This window comes from Taudactylus pleione, unplaced genomic scaffold (assembly GCF_031769625.1).
Source record: "Taudactylus pleione unplaced genomic scaffold, aTauple2 ptg000054l, whole genome shotgun sequence".
Lineage (NCBI taxonomy): Eukaryota > Metazoa > Chordata > Amphibia > Anura > Myobatrachidae > Taudactylus > Taudactylus pleione.
The window spans coordinates 9,318,504-9,334,117 of NW_028284456.1; positions in this window are offsets into that span (position 1 = coordinate 9,318,504).

Genomic DNA, 15,614 nt, shown 5'->3' on the forward strand with positions numbered 1-15,614 from the left:
CCGGTTATTGTGTAAAAGGAGTGCTGATTAGAATCCAGGGACGAGGGAGGAAAAAGTTTGTTTTCCTTCATCGATAAGTTTTTCTTTGTATTTTGTTTTGAGTGTTAAAAAGGGGAAGTCGCATTATTGTGTATGCGGCTAAGTCACATTATAGCGTAAGAGTCATAATACGTGTTGTGTAGTAGTCGCATTACTGTGTATGCGACTATTCGCACAATAGCGTATATGTATTTCCGGTCTTGCTGCCACGTGTTTTAAACAAAGCCATTGAATTGCATTTTCAAGTGTTGCCAATAGCTGGGTTAACGTGTATTTTCTCCGCACGAAAGAAGTGTGTAACAGTGAGTATTTGTTTAGTGTGTAACACGGTTCCTAAATGTTAAGGGTATCATAAGACCCTTAAGTGCTAGGCGTAAGGAGCGGCCTAGTGACTCGGTAGCAACTTACCGTTTACTATACACAAGGCAGGTGTATGGGTTGTTATTTTTGTTGGGGTTCGGCTCACAGTGTGATTACAGTATTCAGTAATTGGTTAGGCTTATTTGAGCACTGTAATTGAACCGCATAGTTTTGGCTAAATTATGATTGTGAACTGATGAGAGGGTGGACGAAATCAACTGGAAAACAAAGGGTAAGTATTACCCCCTAGCAGTTGAAAGGTAGTCAAAAAGGAATTTCTGCGTGGAAGCAGCTTTTCTTCCATAGGTGAGTGGAGGCGCCTAGAGGTCTTCCATAGGGTTTGTGGATACGCCCTTTTTCAAAGACGTCCACAAGTAAGTGAAAGTGTCTTGAATGTCTTTCACCGGTTTAAATCTTTATTGAAAAATGTAGGGGTTGTCCCAGGATGAGAGCCACGCAAACAGTAGAGATGTTAGACAATGATGTGCTGCTAATGGAGGCGCCACTTGGGTCGGCACGCCGTATTATGCATACTAAGTAAGGTGCTTATGCAATTAGGTACTGTGATGTATGGTTTAAGATGACGATGAAGAGTGTTATACCGTAGCTTTGATAGCTTTGGTAGCTTTGATAAGGATGTATTAAACAATGTCTGAGATCACATCAGTCTGGTGCGTTCTCGAGTGAAAAAGGTAAAATATAACGAATGTTTAAAATTATGGCAGCATGAGGGAGTTGTGTGGCTTAAAGGTGTGCAAGCGACACAAACTAGCGTCGCGAGCACGTTACCGGAAAGTACACCCGCAGCGCTAAATTGCAGGGCATGCGAGCCAAGAGATGGCGCGCACATGCAGCAAGGTAGCATTGTGGAAGGTATTGCTAGTGCTTCACGCGCACCACCGCCGCCCTATGCTGACGGGGGTGCAGGTACAGTTGTTGAAATAAAAACCCATAAAAATGTAACAAGTAATTTGTACCCTCTCTTAAGTAACCATAAGGAAAATGTTTATGATGTGGATGATGAGCCTATTGTTATGTCTGCCATTTCCCATGCTGTACACATGTTAGATGCTCCACCACGGCAAGCACAAGTGGTGCCGCCATCTCCATCAGTGATAGTACAGGAAGTGTTAACATCCACTGCACCCGTAGACGAAGTTGTTAACCCTATACATAGCAGCAACAGACTAAGGGCCTGATTCAGAGCCGGACGCTATTTGTGGTCGTTCGTCCAGAAAATAGGGGTGGCTATTCAAATGAACCGTTCGCTCTTTGCGGTCTGTTCACGCCTCTATGTCTGAACGAGCGAACAAAACTTGCGGTCGTTTTTTGAAAAAATACGCCCCCTGGCCGCTCGCATCCTACGTCATGTCCGCTATTTATTAGATTAATCGAGTACATCGACCAGCTTATGAACTGCTCGCTATTCTTGTGGTTGGTTTTTGCTACCACAATCTTGCGAGCAATTCTGGCTATAAAATAACCAAGTGACGTGGTCAATGACGCTGCTGTATTAATTATGCACACCCTTAAAACGCCCGTTTTGACCTTTAAGCACGCCTGCGTTCGGATCTCCACTCCCCGTTTTCAAGCACCTTCCCCTGTTACCACCCACATACGCCTCATTCTGTCACTCAAAATAGCAGGCATTCGCTATTTAGCGAACAAACGATTTTCGGCCGCACTGACTGGTTCGTGCATGCGTATTACGATCCGTACAAATGCGCAGTTGGGCAAACATCGCTCGGAGCGAACGAGCGGCCGCTTACAAGCGGCTCTGAATCAGGCCCTAAATCCCCAGCCAGGTAATAAGGTCAAAAGTAGCAGTGCGGCCGGTCTGCATCCCATCCGTACAATAACTGTTCCGTATGGGAATGCGGATGCAAACGGTGTAGTGCCCACAAGGGAAGTAGCAATGCATTGTCCTTGGACAAGAGCGGAGTTAAATTCCATAATGAATGATTTCCCCGATCCCAATAAGGAATTAGCCAAATGTCAAAGATTTTTGAAAAATTTGGGTAGTTCTCACGAGCCAACCAACAAAGATTGGTGAGTGGTGTTAAGGGCTTGTCTTCCACGCAATACCGACGTGACAAAATGTATCACGGATTGTGTATTGGATGGAGATGTTCCCTTAACAGACGAAATTAACCAAGGTAACATTTCCCGCATTGTAACTCGATTGGGTGTATATTTTCCAGTAGTAGTTAACTGGAGCAAAATTTTCACCATAAAACAGAAAGAGAGTGAATCTGCAGAAGATTATTGTAACCGGGCTCTGCACGCTATCACCCAGTACACTGGGTTAGAAGATATTAAAGATAGCACTCACCACAGGGGAATGATTGTAACTGTACTCATGGATAGTCTTAAAGAGAACTTAAAGACCCGGGTTTAGACCTCACAGCCTGGCTGGTGGGGAGTCACTGTAGACACCCTCATAGAATCCGCAATTGAACATGACAAGAACATCTCTAAAAAGAGAGAGATCCAGAGCGAGAAACTAATGGCTGTTAGTATTCAAGCTCTAGAAGGAATGACGGTAACATCATTGCCAGCAGACACACCTGCACCTGAACAGCTACATGTCCTCACTAATCCTACACCACCGCAAATACAGCCCTACCCCACTTATCACACACAACCACAACTCCCATACTATCCACAACCCCCATATCTCCCTCAATATCCTTACCCATACCCACCACCTTTCCCTCCTGCTCAACCCACACAACAATCCTTTCATCCACCCCTCTCATGGAAGTGCTTTAATTGCAACCAGCCAGGACATGTAAGTAGGAACTGTACAGTGAAGAGGGTAGGACCCCCGAACCAGGGAGTACCTGGATATCTCCATAAGGGATATACACAGAGACTAGCAAATGTCCAACAGGCACCAGCTCCAATTGTGTCCGTTAATGCTTTTTTGGAGGGTGGGAGTCAACGCTAGGGGTCAGGTCATACCTGTAGTCTACAGATAGTCAGGTTAATGGGAAGTACTAGGGAAGAACCGGTAATGATGGTTGATGTAGCTGGTGTCAGGATGCGGCCTGGGATCGGCCGCTACTCACCTCTGCGCTGGTGTCCTTGGGCTTAGGTGTCAAAAAGCTGGGAGTGGAGGTGAGTGGTGACTGAGTATTCTCCCTGGGGTCCGCTAGGGCTTCCATGCGTGCGTCCTGGTTTCTGTGGTGCCGGGCATGGGCGCAGCCATGTTGGCTCATATCACCTGACTAGTTTCTCCCAATGATAGTCCTGTGGTCACTCAGCTGATCCTCTGATCCAATGATCAGCCACCCAGGGGTATTTAAGTCTGACTCCAGGAACAAGTAACTGCTGTTCAACTTCGCTGTTCCAGTGACTTGTGATACTCACCAGTGTTACTCTGTGCTATTCCTTCAGAGAGTTGCTTTAGCCTGTTCACAGTTCTCCAGTTTCCTGTATTAGCTTCCATGCTAACCCTTAGTCTGAGAGTTTAGCTCTCTCACAGTACTTTATATCTCTTTCCTGTGTGTCTTTGTATTTATGCCTGTCTTCTCTCTGTGTCTCACTCTTCCAGTATTTGCCTTTGTCCAGTACCAGCATTTCTAGCTCTCCCAGTATTTTGCCTTTATCCAGTACCAGCATTTTTAGCTCTCCCAGTATTTGCCTTTGTACAGTACCAGCATTTCTAGCTCTCCCAGTATTTACCTTTATCCAGTACCAGCATTTCTAGCTTTCCCAGTATATGCCTGTCTTCTCTCTCCCACAGGCTGCACACACCCCTGTGCCAGCTCTTCTAAATCTGTAAACTCCAATGACACAGGGGTGGGACCTCCACCTGTCCCCCTTGCATGCCTAGCCCTGTGTGCCATTTTTTGTTTCAGCCGATATTTGAAGTCTTGCCATCTGTGGGTTAAATTTTAACCATTACTTTTTATTTGATTGGGTTGTTGGTTTTAGGGTGGTCAAGTGTTTACTTACCGCCGTTTGACATCCCGGGCTAGACGGACATAATCCCCCACCCTATTGACCTCCACGGCTACCTCTTCCCACATTCTCCACTTCTGGCTTGCACTCATATTCCTGTCTGCCTGTGGCAGGATGTCCACACACTTCTGAATCAAAACCTCCATCTCCTTTCTTGCGAATTGTGGCTGCCTTTTCTTTTTGGCAGCTTTGCCCGGATTACTGGGCCCAGCAGCCTCTTCCATGTCATCCTCCTCACCTATTTGGGGTAATTTGAAGAAATCTCAAATTCCCAACTTGCACAATAATATGTTTAGAATTAATCATTGAGTCAAAATGCATGAAATACTTACCGAGGGACTGTTGTCCATTGTTTTCCTGGTCTGTATCCATGTGTGTTGTTCCAACTAGAAATACACCAGAATTGTGTTTTTGTCTTGTGACGTATTTATACATGCGTCCTTATTTTGCGGCCGCATCATTGATTGTGCGTTCCTCTGATCCTTCCTTAATTTGGGCGGGAAACTAAACACTATTTATGGGTTGTGGCGTTTCGACTCGAGGTGGCGTTTATTGAATGTTGGAGGTTACGTTGGTTGGAGTTGATTGTTGGCTGGTTTTGGAGATTGCGTTTATTGTTTCTTTTTTTTGTGTTAGCGGTTTTTCTTGGTTTTCACTTCCTTTTTTTTCACTTTTGGTTTTTTGGATCGTTTCCAGTTTTGGTAAATTTGGGGAAGTATAACTTCGGGGCAATTTGTCTCTCATTGTGGTGTTGATTTTTCTAATTTTTTTTTCCGTCATTTCATCTCTCTTAGGTTTTTTTTTGGCTCTGCCCCAAAGACATTTTGGTCCGGTTTCTTAGATATTAGCTCTTGGTAAGTTCATGTGTTAAATTGTTTAGGGAATGTTCTTGTTTGTCTGTACGCAACTTTGGTTGGCCTTCCACATGTGACGTTGTTTTTTGCCAAATCGAACTCTGTGTTTTTTGTTAATATTTTTGGCCGCCGTTATTGTGCCCTGTATTTGCGAACTAATTAGCGCATTTTTACTACTTGCTATTGTGCCCTGTATTTGCGAACTAATTAGCGCATTTTTACTACTTGCTATTGTGCCCTGTATTTGCGAACTAATTAGCGCATTTTTACTACTTGCTATTGTGCCCTGTATTTGCAAACTAATTAGCGCATTGTGAAATGTGTATTCATCCCTTAATAATGTTTTTTGTCGCCTGGAGCATTGGTTGATTACATTTGGCCTCTATTTGGCGTAGTGTGCGTAACGTCATTTTGCTCTTGGCCCAAATGTGTGTGTGTCCCCTTTTATGTTTTGTGTTGCTTAAATTTGTGATAATGACATGGCCAGCATAAAATGATGTATATTTTTGATGTTATTATTTGCAGTTACAACATATCATGACAATACCCCGGCATGTAAGCATCACTGGATGGTATTTGAAAGCAAAGTTACATGTATTTTTAGTGGGTGTTGTAAAAAGGCTGACCTTCCAATGTTGTCATTTCAGGTTGATTTGGGTCGGATTGTTCTGGCCCTGCTCCCGGAAGCCGACCAACCTCAATCTCGTCCCAGGCGTAGGCATCGTAGGCATGCAAGGCCCCAGATATTTCGAACACGTGTCACCCTTTTTGGAATGCCGGATGATGAGGTTTTAAGACAATACCGTCTTCCTCCAAAAATCATCATAGACACTCTCTCATTAATAGAGAGTGATCTTGAGCGGCAAATTGACAGTCCTACAGCAATTCCACCACTTACGCAATTAATGGCGGTGTTACATTTCTGTGCCTCAGGATCGTTCCAAACAACGGTGGGAATAGTGGCGGGCATCTCACAATCCTCCTTTTCCCGGATCCTGAGGGCAGTGATGGAGGCACTTTTCAAGCACCTCCATCATTTTATTCAAATGCCTTTGGATATGGGTGCCCTTAGTGTGGCCAAGGCCAATTTTTACCAAATAGCTGGCTTCCCACACATCATAGGTGTTGTGGATGGTACTCACATACCACTTCAGCCTCCAGCACGGCTGGAGGCAATATTTAGAAACCGTAAACACTATCACTCCCTCAATGTAATGGTGGTATGTGATGCCTCCCTCCAGATCCTGTCCCTGAATGCAAAATTACCAGGAAGTGCACATGACTCCTTCGTCATCCGGCAATCAGGGATATGGCACAAATTAACCAACCTACAAGCTGGTGATGCGTGGCTTCTGGGTAAGTGGAGACCTTTAGTACATAACAATGTTAAGCTTCATACAGAGTGAGCCTGATGTTGTCTTTTCATTTTCACAGGAGACAGTGGCTACCCTTGCACGTCCTGGCTGCTCACTCCTTATTTGGCTCCCACACCAGGGCCACAAAGTGAGTATAATTCCGCACTTACTGCCACCAAGCAAGTGGTGGAGCGCTGTATTGGCCTTTTAAAAGGCCGATTCAGATGCCTCCACCGCTCTGGTGGCGAACTCATGTATTTGCCGGATATGGTTTCGAAAATTGTGGTCCTGTGTGGGATATTTCACAACATCGCCATAAGGAGTGGTGTCCCAATGCAGCCAGAGGATGCCTTACCTGAGGATGGCCCCCCCGAGGTTGGTCGGAGGTCAGTATGTGGGGGGGCCATACGGGATGATGTGGTGGCCAGATTTTTTAGGTAATTATTTGCAAAAAAACAGTGTTGATACCTAATGTGGTTGGGTTTGTTTGAGAGCATCTAATTTTTGGCTAATTTGTTTCTCCCTCTTCTGTTTTTTGACATAATCTTTGGCACTCCAATGATGACTACTTCCTGCTACCCTTACAAAACCTGTATGTGGATATTTTGTGGCTATATTCGGGAACACTTCTTGCCACGCCATATATGTGGAATCATGTTGGCATGGTCCTTCGTCAACCAGTTCTTGATTGTTTTTTTTGGGTGTTTGTTTTTTGGTATGTGTTGGATTTGAGATTATCACTGTGTGTTTTGTTTGTGAGTGACCACTTTGCAATTTCTGTTATGTTGGTAATAAATTTTTTTACAGCGAAATGTTGTCCCTTTTTTGTAAAAGTTACCACCAAGTGTAACCAGGTTCACACATGTAACATTTGACTAAGGGGTCATCCAGTACTGACGCCATTTGTGCAAAAATGATTCCTTTATTCTGGGTCCAAACCAACACCAAAAGGAAGCCTGTACAATCCTTTTGCTTCGTAATATTGCCCTAAGCTGCTTGCACACCAACTAGGAACCTGGAAAATGTTGAAATATCTAATTGTGACTACACCAAAAAAGGGAAATCAGATTTGTACTGTTAGGTGTTTCTTGTGGCTGTTTGACCCAAAAATACAACACACACTCTTATTGGCCCAAATGTGAAATCCTTGCAGGAACACTATACTTATGTCAGGGTAAACAATATGTGGTTGGGACAAAACGAATGAGCCAGAACGTAACTTCAAACAAAACAATTTATTTACAGAATGTTGAACAAAAAAAAAACTAGTCCCTAAGGAGGACCGACATACGGTCAAGGACCACCAGCACCCCGATGATTTGGCTGTGCATCTGGGCCACACATCCTGTTAAATTTGCCCGAAGCCTCTGTTCCTCTGTGGGTGAGAAAAATTTTGGGATTAATACAACAATAGTGAAACCACATAAAAAAACAATTAAAAAAAAAAAAAAAATGCATTAAAATTCATCACACTAAAATGGTGTAGGGCAAAAATACAAGGCCTATGTCCAAATTCAGACAGGTGTGCTATGTGTATGTTGAAAACAGCAGTAACAGGTTACGGCAAACGACCAAAACCACTTATTTTTGTGTTAAACAAACAAAAAACATAAAATTAAAAACAAAAAACAAACAGTTTGTGTCGAAAAAAAACAGCAAAAAAAAACATACCGGAAGACCCATCGCCAGCTACAGAAGGCCCTCCATCGTCCTCCTCGGAGGTGGGTCCATTTCCCAAAGATCGGGGCGGTGTAATGACCGACTCCAGGGAGGGGGTCATTCGAAGAGGGGTGGTTGGAGGAGAGGGGGAATTGGGACGGAGGGGAAGGAGTCCAGCAAAATCTGGCTGAGGGTGTAGGAAGGCTGGGGAGGAGGGGGGAATAGGGGAAGGAGTGGAGTTGGAGTGTTGGCTGGGGGTGGGGGAGAGTGGCCGTGCTCGCCGTCTGGTGGGATGCTGATGGCGTAGTCTTCGCTGGGCCCCTAAAAGATGGTAAACAAATTGTGGTTAGATCCAACACAAATCCGCAAACAAAATCAATTTCAAATGCACCCCCAAACCCCCCCCCCCAAAAAAAAAATTAGAATGAATAAAGATGAAAGACAGGGAAAACATGGCCATGCAGATATGAGGAGAATGAATAAAGATGAAAGACAGGGAAAACATGGCCATGCAGATATGAGGAGAATGAATAAAGATGAAAGACAGGGAAAACATGGCCATGCAGATATGAGGAGAATGAATAAATATGAAAGACACGGAAAACATGGCCATGCAGATATGAGGAGAATGAATAAATATGAAAGACACGGAAAACATGGCCATGCAGATATGAGGAGAATGAATAAATATGAAAGACACGGAAAACATGGCCATGCAGATATGAGGAGAATGAATAAAGATGAAAGACACGGAAAACATGGCCATGCAGATATGAGGAGAATGAATATATATGAAAGACACGGAAAACATGGCCATGCAGATATGAGGAGAATGAATAAAGATGAAAGACACGGAAAACATGGCCATGCAGATATGAGGAGAATGAATAAATATGAAAGACACGGAAAACATGGCCATGCAGATATGAGGAGAATTAATAAATATGAAAGACACGGAAAACATGGCCATGCAGTTAGGGCCACAAAGACAAACATGAAAACCACAATCCATTAAACTTACTCGCAGCGATCTGCATGCGAAAGCATGCCAGCAAGCGGGGCGTCCGCCGTTGCAGGTCCGACCACCTGCGCTCCAGCTGCCCGATATGGCGGCGTGAGCCGAAGGAGCGCAGGCGGGCCCGAACCTCCGCATATGCGGATCGCTTCTCCCGGTTGGTGATGGGTGGAGGCTGGCTGGTTATCCGCCGATCCATCACCTCCGTAAGCACCAGCAGCTCGCGCCTGGTGAATGCGGAGGCTCTCATGATGGCAAAGGAGTTTTGCCAAAAAATCATTTTTGATAAAGTGCTCAAAAATTTTCTGATTGGCTAATGTATTTAGGATATTAACAGGAGCAATTCTATTGGTTAGTGTATGAGTCATGTGTTCGACAGGGCCAGAAATCTGAGGAGACTTATGATAGGCTTAATGCAGTGACATGCGTAAGCAAATTTACAAAAAAAAATGAACTCCATGAAAGATGCAGGGCTAAAAACAAATATACCAATTAGTTTATAGGGGTTAACATGTATTTTGACAAATAAAAGCGAATGTTTAAGCCGTACGTATTCTGCGGGTAAACACAAACACGGACATAAATAAAGTTTATTGCATTGTGTAAAAAAAAACAAAAAAAACAATTAAGCTAATTGATATATTGATTGGCATGTTACGATTGAGGGAGGTAGGCAGAATAAACGAGCAGTTAATCGAAATGTCTCAGGCCAACTTCCGGGTAGTACTAGTGCATGCGTTCCCTTCAAACCACTTCGGGGATGTACGCTCGCTATTTGGCACGCTCGTTAGTTAGAGGAGGGGTCGCCTGAGTTTGGGGAGGATGTTTTGATGCGAACGAAAATACGAGCGTGTGCCTGAATTTAAATATTTCTTTACGTTCGCCTAACGTACGAATGGCCACTTGCGTCCGGGTCTGAATCAGGGCCTTAGTCTCTTCCTCAAAGCCCAATCGTGTCATACACACAGAGGATTCAGAGCAGGCTTTCCTTAATCTTAAGGAGAGTCTGGCAAAGCACCTGCATTGGGAATACCTGATTATGAAAAACCTTTTGATTTGTATTGTACAGAAGCTGATGGGTGTGCAGCAGGCGTCCTCACACAAAAACATGGTGATGCCAGTAGGCCCGTAGCATACTACAGTGCACAGTTGTACACTGTGGCAAGATCACTCCCAACGTGTTTAAGAAGTGTAGCAGCAACTGCTCAATTGGTCAGTAAGAGTGAGGATGTAGTATTAGGCCATGATATGATTGACTATACTCCCCATGCTGTATCTGCTTTGCTATACTCTGCCCAAACCAGACATGTCTCCTCAGCTAGGTTCACAAAATGGGAAATAGCCTTAATAGCACCTGCAAACATCACCAGCTATGTATTTACCATATGTGCAACATGATGCACAAAGGGTGGAGAGAGGTGAGCCATTGGCAACAGGTGAGTTCTGCAGGTATATTGATGCACATGATTGTATGGAATATCTGAATCAGACCTTTACTGCAAGACCTGACATATGGGATACATCTTTAGAAAATGTTGATGTGACATTTTACATGGATGGGAGTTGTCATAGACAGACACTGGAGAATTATGTACAGGTTATGCTATTGTAAATGACAAAGACATCATAGAAGCTGAACATTTAGGACCACCACACTTGGCACAAGTGACGGAACTGGTGGCACTAAAGAGAGCGTGTGAATTAGCAAAAGGTAAATCTGCTAATATCTATACTGACTCTAGGCACGCCTTCGGAGTAGTACACGATTTCGGTGCCTTATGGCGTCTGAGAAAATTTATGACAGCAGCAGGCACACCAATAGCACATTTCAAACATATAAAAGGACTATTAACAGCAATCCAATTGCCAAAGGCAGTGGCAGTAATTAAGTGTAAAGCCCAGAAGATGACCGGTGTCACTGGACAACAACAGGGCAGACGAAGCTGCAAAATGGGCAGCAGGGTTAAAAATGAATGTACCAACGGAACAAATCATGACTTTCCAAACAATTGATATGCTGAAATTAATTGAGATGCAAAATTTGTGTTCTACCCGGAAAAGTCAGTCTGGAGGTCCAAGGGATGTGAGCAAGAGTTCTCTGGACTCTGGAGGGACAGACAAGGTAAGCCAGTGGCTCCCAAGGCATATTACCCCAGCCTGGCTGAGGCAGCGCACGGTCTGACTCATCTGGGAAAGCAATGTACGTGCAAATTGGTGAGAGCATACTGGTACGCACCGGGTTTCTCTTCTCAAGCGGAAAAGAGATCAATGTCCTCTCTGACCTGCTTGAGGAAAAACATTGGGAAAATGATCCCTACTGAACCATCTCGCAGTCCTCCGACTCACGGACCTTTCCAGGTAATACAAATTGATTTCATCCAATTACCACCCGACAGGAATCTCAAGTATGTATTAGTGTGCATTGATGTGTTTTCCAATTGGGTTGAAGCATACCTAGCTGCCACTAATACTGCTGCGTTCACTGCCAAAAGAATTGTTTAGGAGTTTGTGTGTAGATACGGTATCCCTAAAATTATCGAGAGTGATAGGGGTACTTATTTCACAGGTGATGTTTTTCAAAATATGTGTAAGCTGATGGTTATTAATAGTCGACTTCACACCCCCTACCGACCGCAAGCCAGTGCCAAGGTGGAGAGGATGAACGGAACTATTAAAAACAAACTAAGTAAAATCATGGCAGAGACTGGACTAGGATGGCCAGAAGCATTATCGTTGGTCCTACATAGCATAAGGACCACTCCTAGAACCCCTCTAAATCTGTCCCCCTTTGAAATACTGTTTGGTAGACAACCTCATTTGATTATAAGCCCGCAGGAAGTTTTAAAAGGTAACAACGAGGTAACTGTAAAGTATCTTATATCAATGAGTTAAAACAGCAACAGCAGAAACTGAAATTATTGTCCTATGATATTCCTGAAACAAACTGTCATGATGTTGAACCTGGAGAATGTTATGATCAGAACTTTCTTGCGTTCAGGTTGTTTGACTGATCGTTGGGAGGGTCCGTATCAGGTGTTGCTGACGAGTACCACATCTTTGAAGGTGGCCGAGAGAGATACCTGGGTCCATTCCACTCACTGCAAAAAGGTCAATCAACCGGTGTAGAAACAAGGCGGAGATGAGGCTGATAACGTGGACCTGTCGATTGCGAGCTTGTTCCGGGAGGATTAAAAGGTTGTAGTGAGATAAAGAAATTTGCAGGTCCTTGCTGCGGCGATGGACTGGTCTGCTGTGTTCATTTTTATATTCTCTTTCAGAGTTTCCATCATCCTGGTTTGTTTGGGGATTTCTGGTTTCTGTGATGGGGGACCAATAGAGGAGATGGGAGCTGATGGCAGAATTGATGGAGTAGAGTCTAAAGGAGGAGTGCTATGCCAATCAGGGGAGTGTTTGACCAATCTTAGTACTGTAATTGTTAAGAGATCTGCTATTTTGGATACTCGGAGACAGTGTGAAGGTCTATCATCTGAGGATTATTGTATGTTTGAGTTCTGTGGGTCCGTAATTGATGAGAGATGCATCCAACGGTGTCAACCCAAGTATAATCAGTATTGGGGTGAGTATTCTTTAGAGGATTATCACACCATGGTGGGCAAAATTTTGAACCAAACCGACTGTTGGGTGTGCTCTCACGTGCCACACGGACAGCATAATGTAGGATTAGTGCCCTTCCCGTTAAATATCTCTGAAATCCTAGAATTACAAAAAGGGAAGACATTGGACGGTAAATTATTAATACCAAACCACCCCATTTTAAGCTCCACCAGTATCAAGTAGACAAATCACTTTCATGTTTAAACATCACCAACTCCAATGAACCAGGAAATTGGGAGGTGACTGGGAATAATCAGACGATGACCTTCTCACTAAGAACTGACCATGAGTCTATGAATTATGAACTGTTACGCAAAATTAGGTCAGGTGGAAGACACTTCTGGTATAAATATACACTGAGTAACACCAAAGAAATGGTTGGTAGAATACCAGAAGGGTACTGTGCTAAGATTATACAACCAGAAACATGTATTTGCCAGATGGGAGAACCTGAGATAGGATCATTTGTGAGGGAAATGTTGATGATGTTTGATGATCATGATGCATACTATTCCCTATGTTCTACCCGATGATGTATATTTTATATGTGGAAGGAAAGCGTATAAGTGGCTCTCTCCGAGTTCTGAAGATTTGTGTTATCTGGGAAGAGTAGTCCCAGAGGTTATGACCCTCACACATGTTGAAATGCTTGGTATTCATAAAAACACACCATCACCATATCTTCACACACAGTATGAACACAGAGACAAAAGAAATATGATACCTGGTGATATGCATAAAGCCACTCAGTTAATTAGTGAGACAACTGGCTTTCAAGTTTTAGTAGCATTGGATCCCACCAGGATTGCTCGGGGTACACTAAATTTTAGATATATCCAAGATCTTGCTAAATTAATAGATAATATCACCGAAATGTATGATGACACATTCAGGTATACAGGTAGGGAGTTGCAAGCGTACAAGAAAGAACTAGTGCAACACAGACTAGTGTTAAATTATTTAACAGCTGTCACTGGAGGGTATTGCGTAACTTTGGCCACCCAATTTGGAGTAAAGTGTTGCACTTATATTACAAACGATACCAGCGACCCTAAGGAGGTAATAGACCACAAGATGGATGAAATTCTGCAGCTAAAATGGGAGTTTCGAAAGAACCATAATGCTTCAGTGGCTGAAGTAGAGGAGAAGGTAGAGGAATGGGTTTCATGGTTGAACCCAGTGAAATGGTTCTCAGGTCTAGGAGAGTGGGTCCAGGAAATGATCGCAAGCATAGGTAAACTCCTGATCCTCATACTTGTTTACCATCATAGTAATTGGCATATGTGTCAGGTGTGTTCCTACTGTGTTGAAGTGTGGAAAATGTAAAGATAATGTAAACCGGAAGAACGAAATTATGATGGTGGTCAGTAGTGACAATATGAATACTGAGGTAAATGTAGAACTGCATTACAACCCTGAACTAGGAAATACCATCGTATAATGTATTATATTTAGACATGCATAAAATGTATTGTTAAAATGTTATTTTAAAACATCTCAAATAATGTAAGTCCCTATTCCCCCTCAAGACTTCCTTTATAGGATTGGTGTATCCCCACATCTTTCCCATGATCTCCCAAGATCCGCGGTGTGCTTATAATGGTAGTTTTATGTCCCCTCCTAGAGACACATCATTGATGGATTAAGAACCACCTGTTGCCATCCCATAATAGAACATTAAAATGATATGTCATAATGTAAGCCTAAATTAATTTTAAAATCAGAGTATGATAGCATGTTGATTGGCTATCAAAGGGTGGACTGTCGAAGTCGAATGATTGCATGCGACCGCAATTAAACTGTTATTGGACAATTTGGTCTGATTTATGTTGGTACAATCCACGATGTAACATTGCGTGCGCACGCACCCAGTGTGTGCACGTATACACACATTCGCACAACACTAAATAGTGAATAGTGTTGTGCGAATGTGTGGATACGTGCACACACTGGGTGCGTGCGCACGCAATGTTACATCGTGGATTGTACCAACATAAATCAGGCAGCGGACGACCAAATCGTCCGATAACAGTTTAATTGCGGTCGCATGCAATCATTTGACTTCGAATGTGTGGATACGTGCACACACTGGGTGCATGCGCACGCAATGTTACATCGTGGATTGTACCAACATAAATCAGGCAGCGGATGGCCAAATCGTCCGATAACAGTTTAATTGCGGTCGCATGCAATCATTCGAAGTTGAATGATTGCATGCGACCGCAATTAAACTGTTATCGGACGATTTGGTCGTCCACTGCCTGATTTATGTTGATACAATCCACGATGTAACATTGCGTGCGTACGCAGCCCAGTGTGTGCATGTATCCACACATTTGCACAACACTAAATAGTGAATGACAAACACAATATTCATGCTTTAATTAGTAACAAGAGACAGCTTCTGTATACATGTCTGAGAAAAGTAATTAAAAAAACAATACACCAGGATACTGTGAGTGTTTTACATATAAATTGGGAAGCCCTGTATATAGACAAGTATGGCTGTGGCAATTGAAAGATAACCCAGACATTGATATTCACAATTGAATTTGCCTGAGTTAACAATGGTCAGAGGTTTTGCTTACCAGACACAGTGGCAATGACAATCAGCTGGGGGTCCCCACCCTGCTTGAAAGTGAACCTAGCTGTTTGTAACACCTTGCATTATAGATTTAAAAATATGTTAGTAAGGGATAGAATATATATATATATATATATATATATATATATACATATATTACATCCATC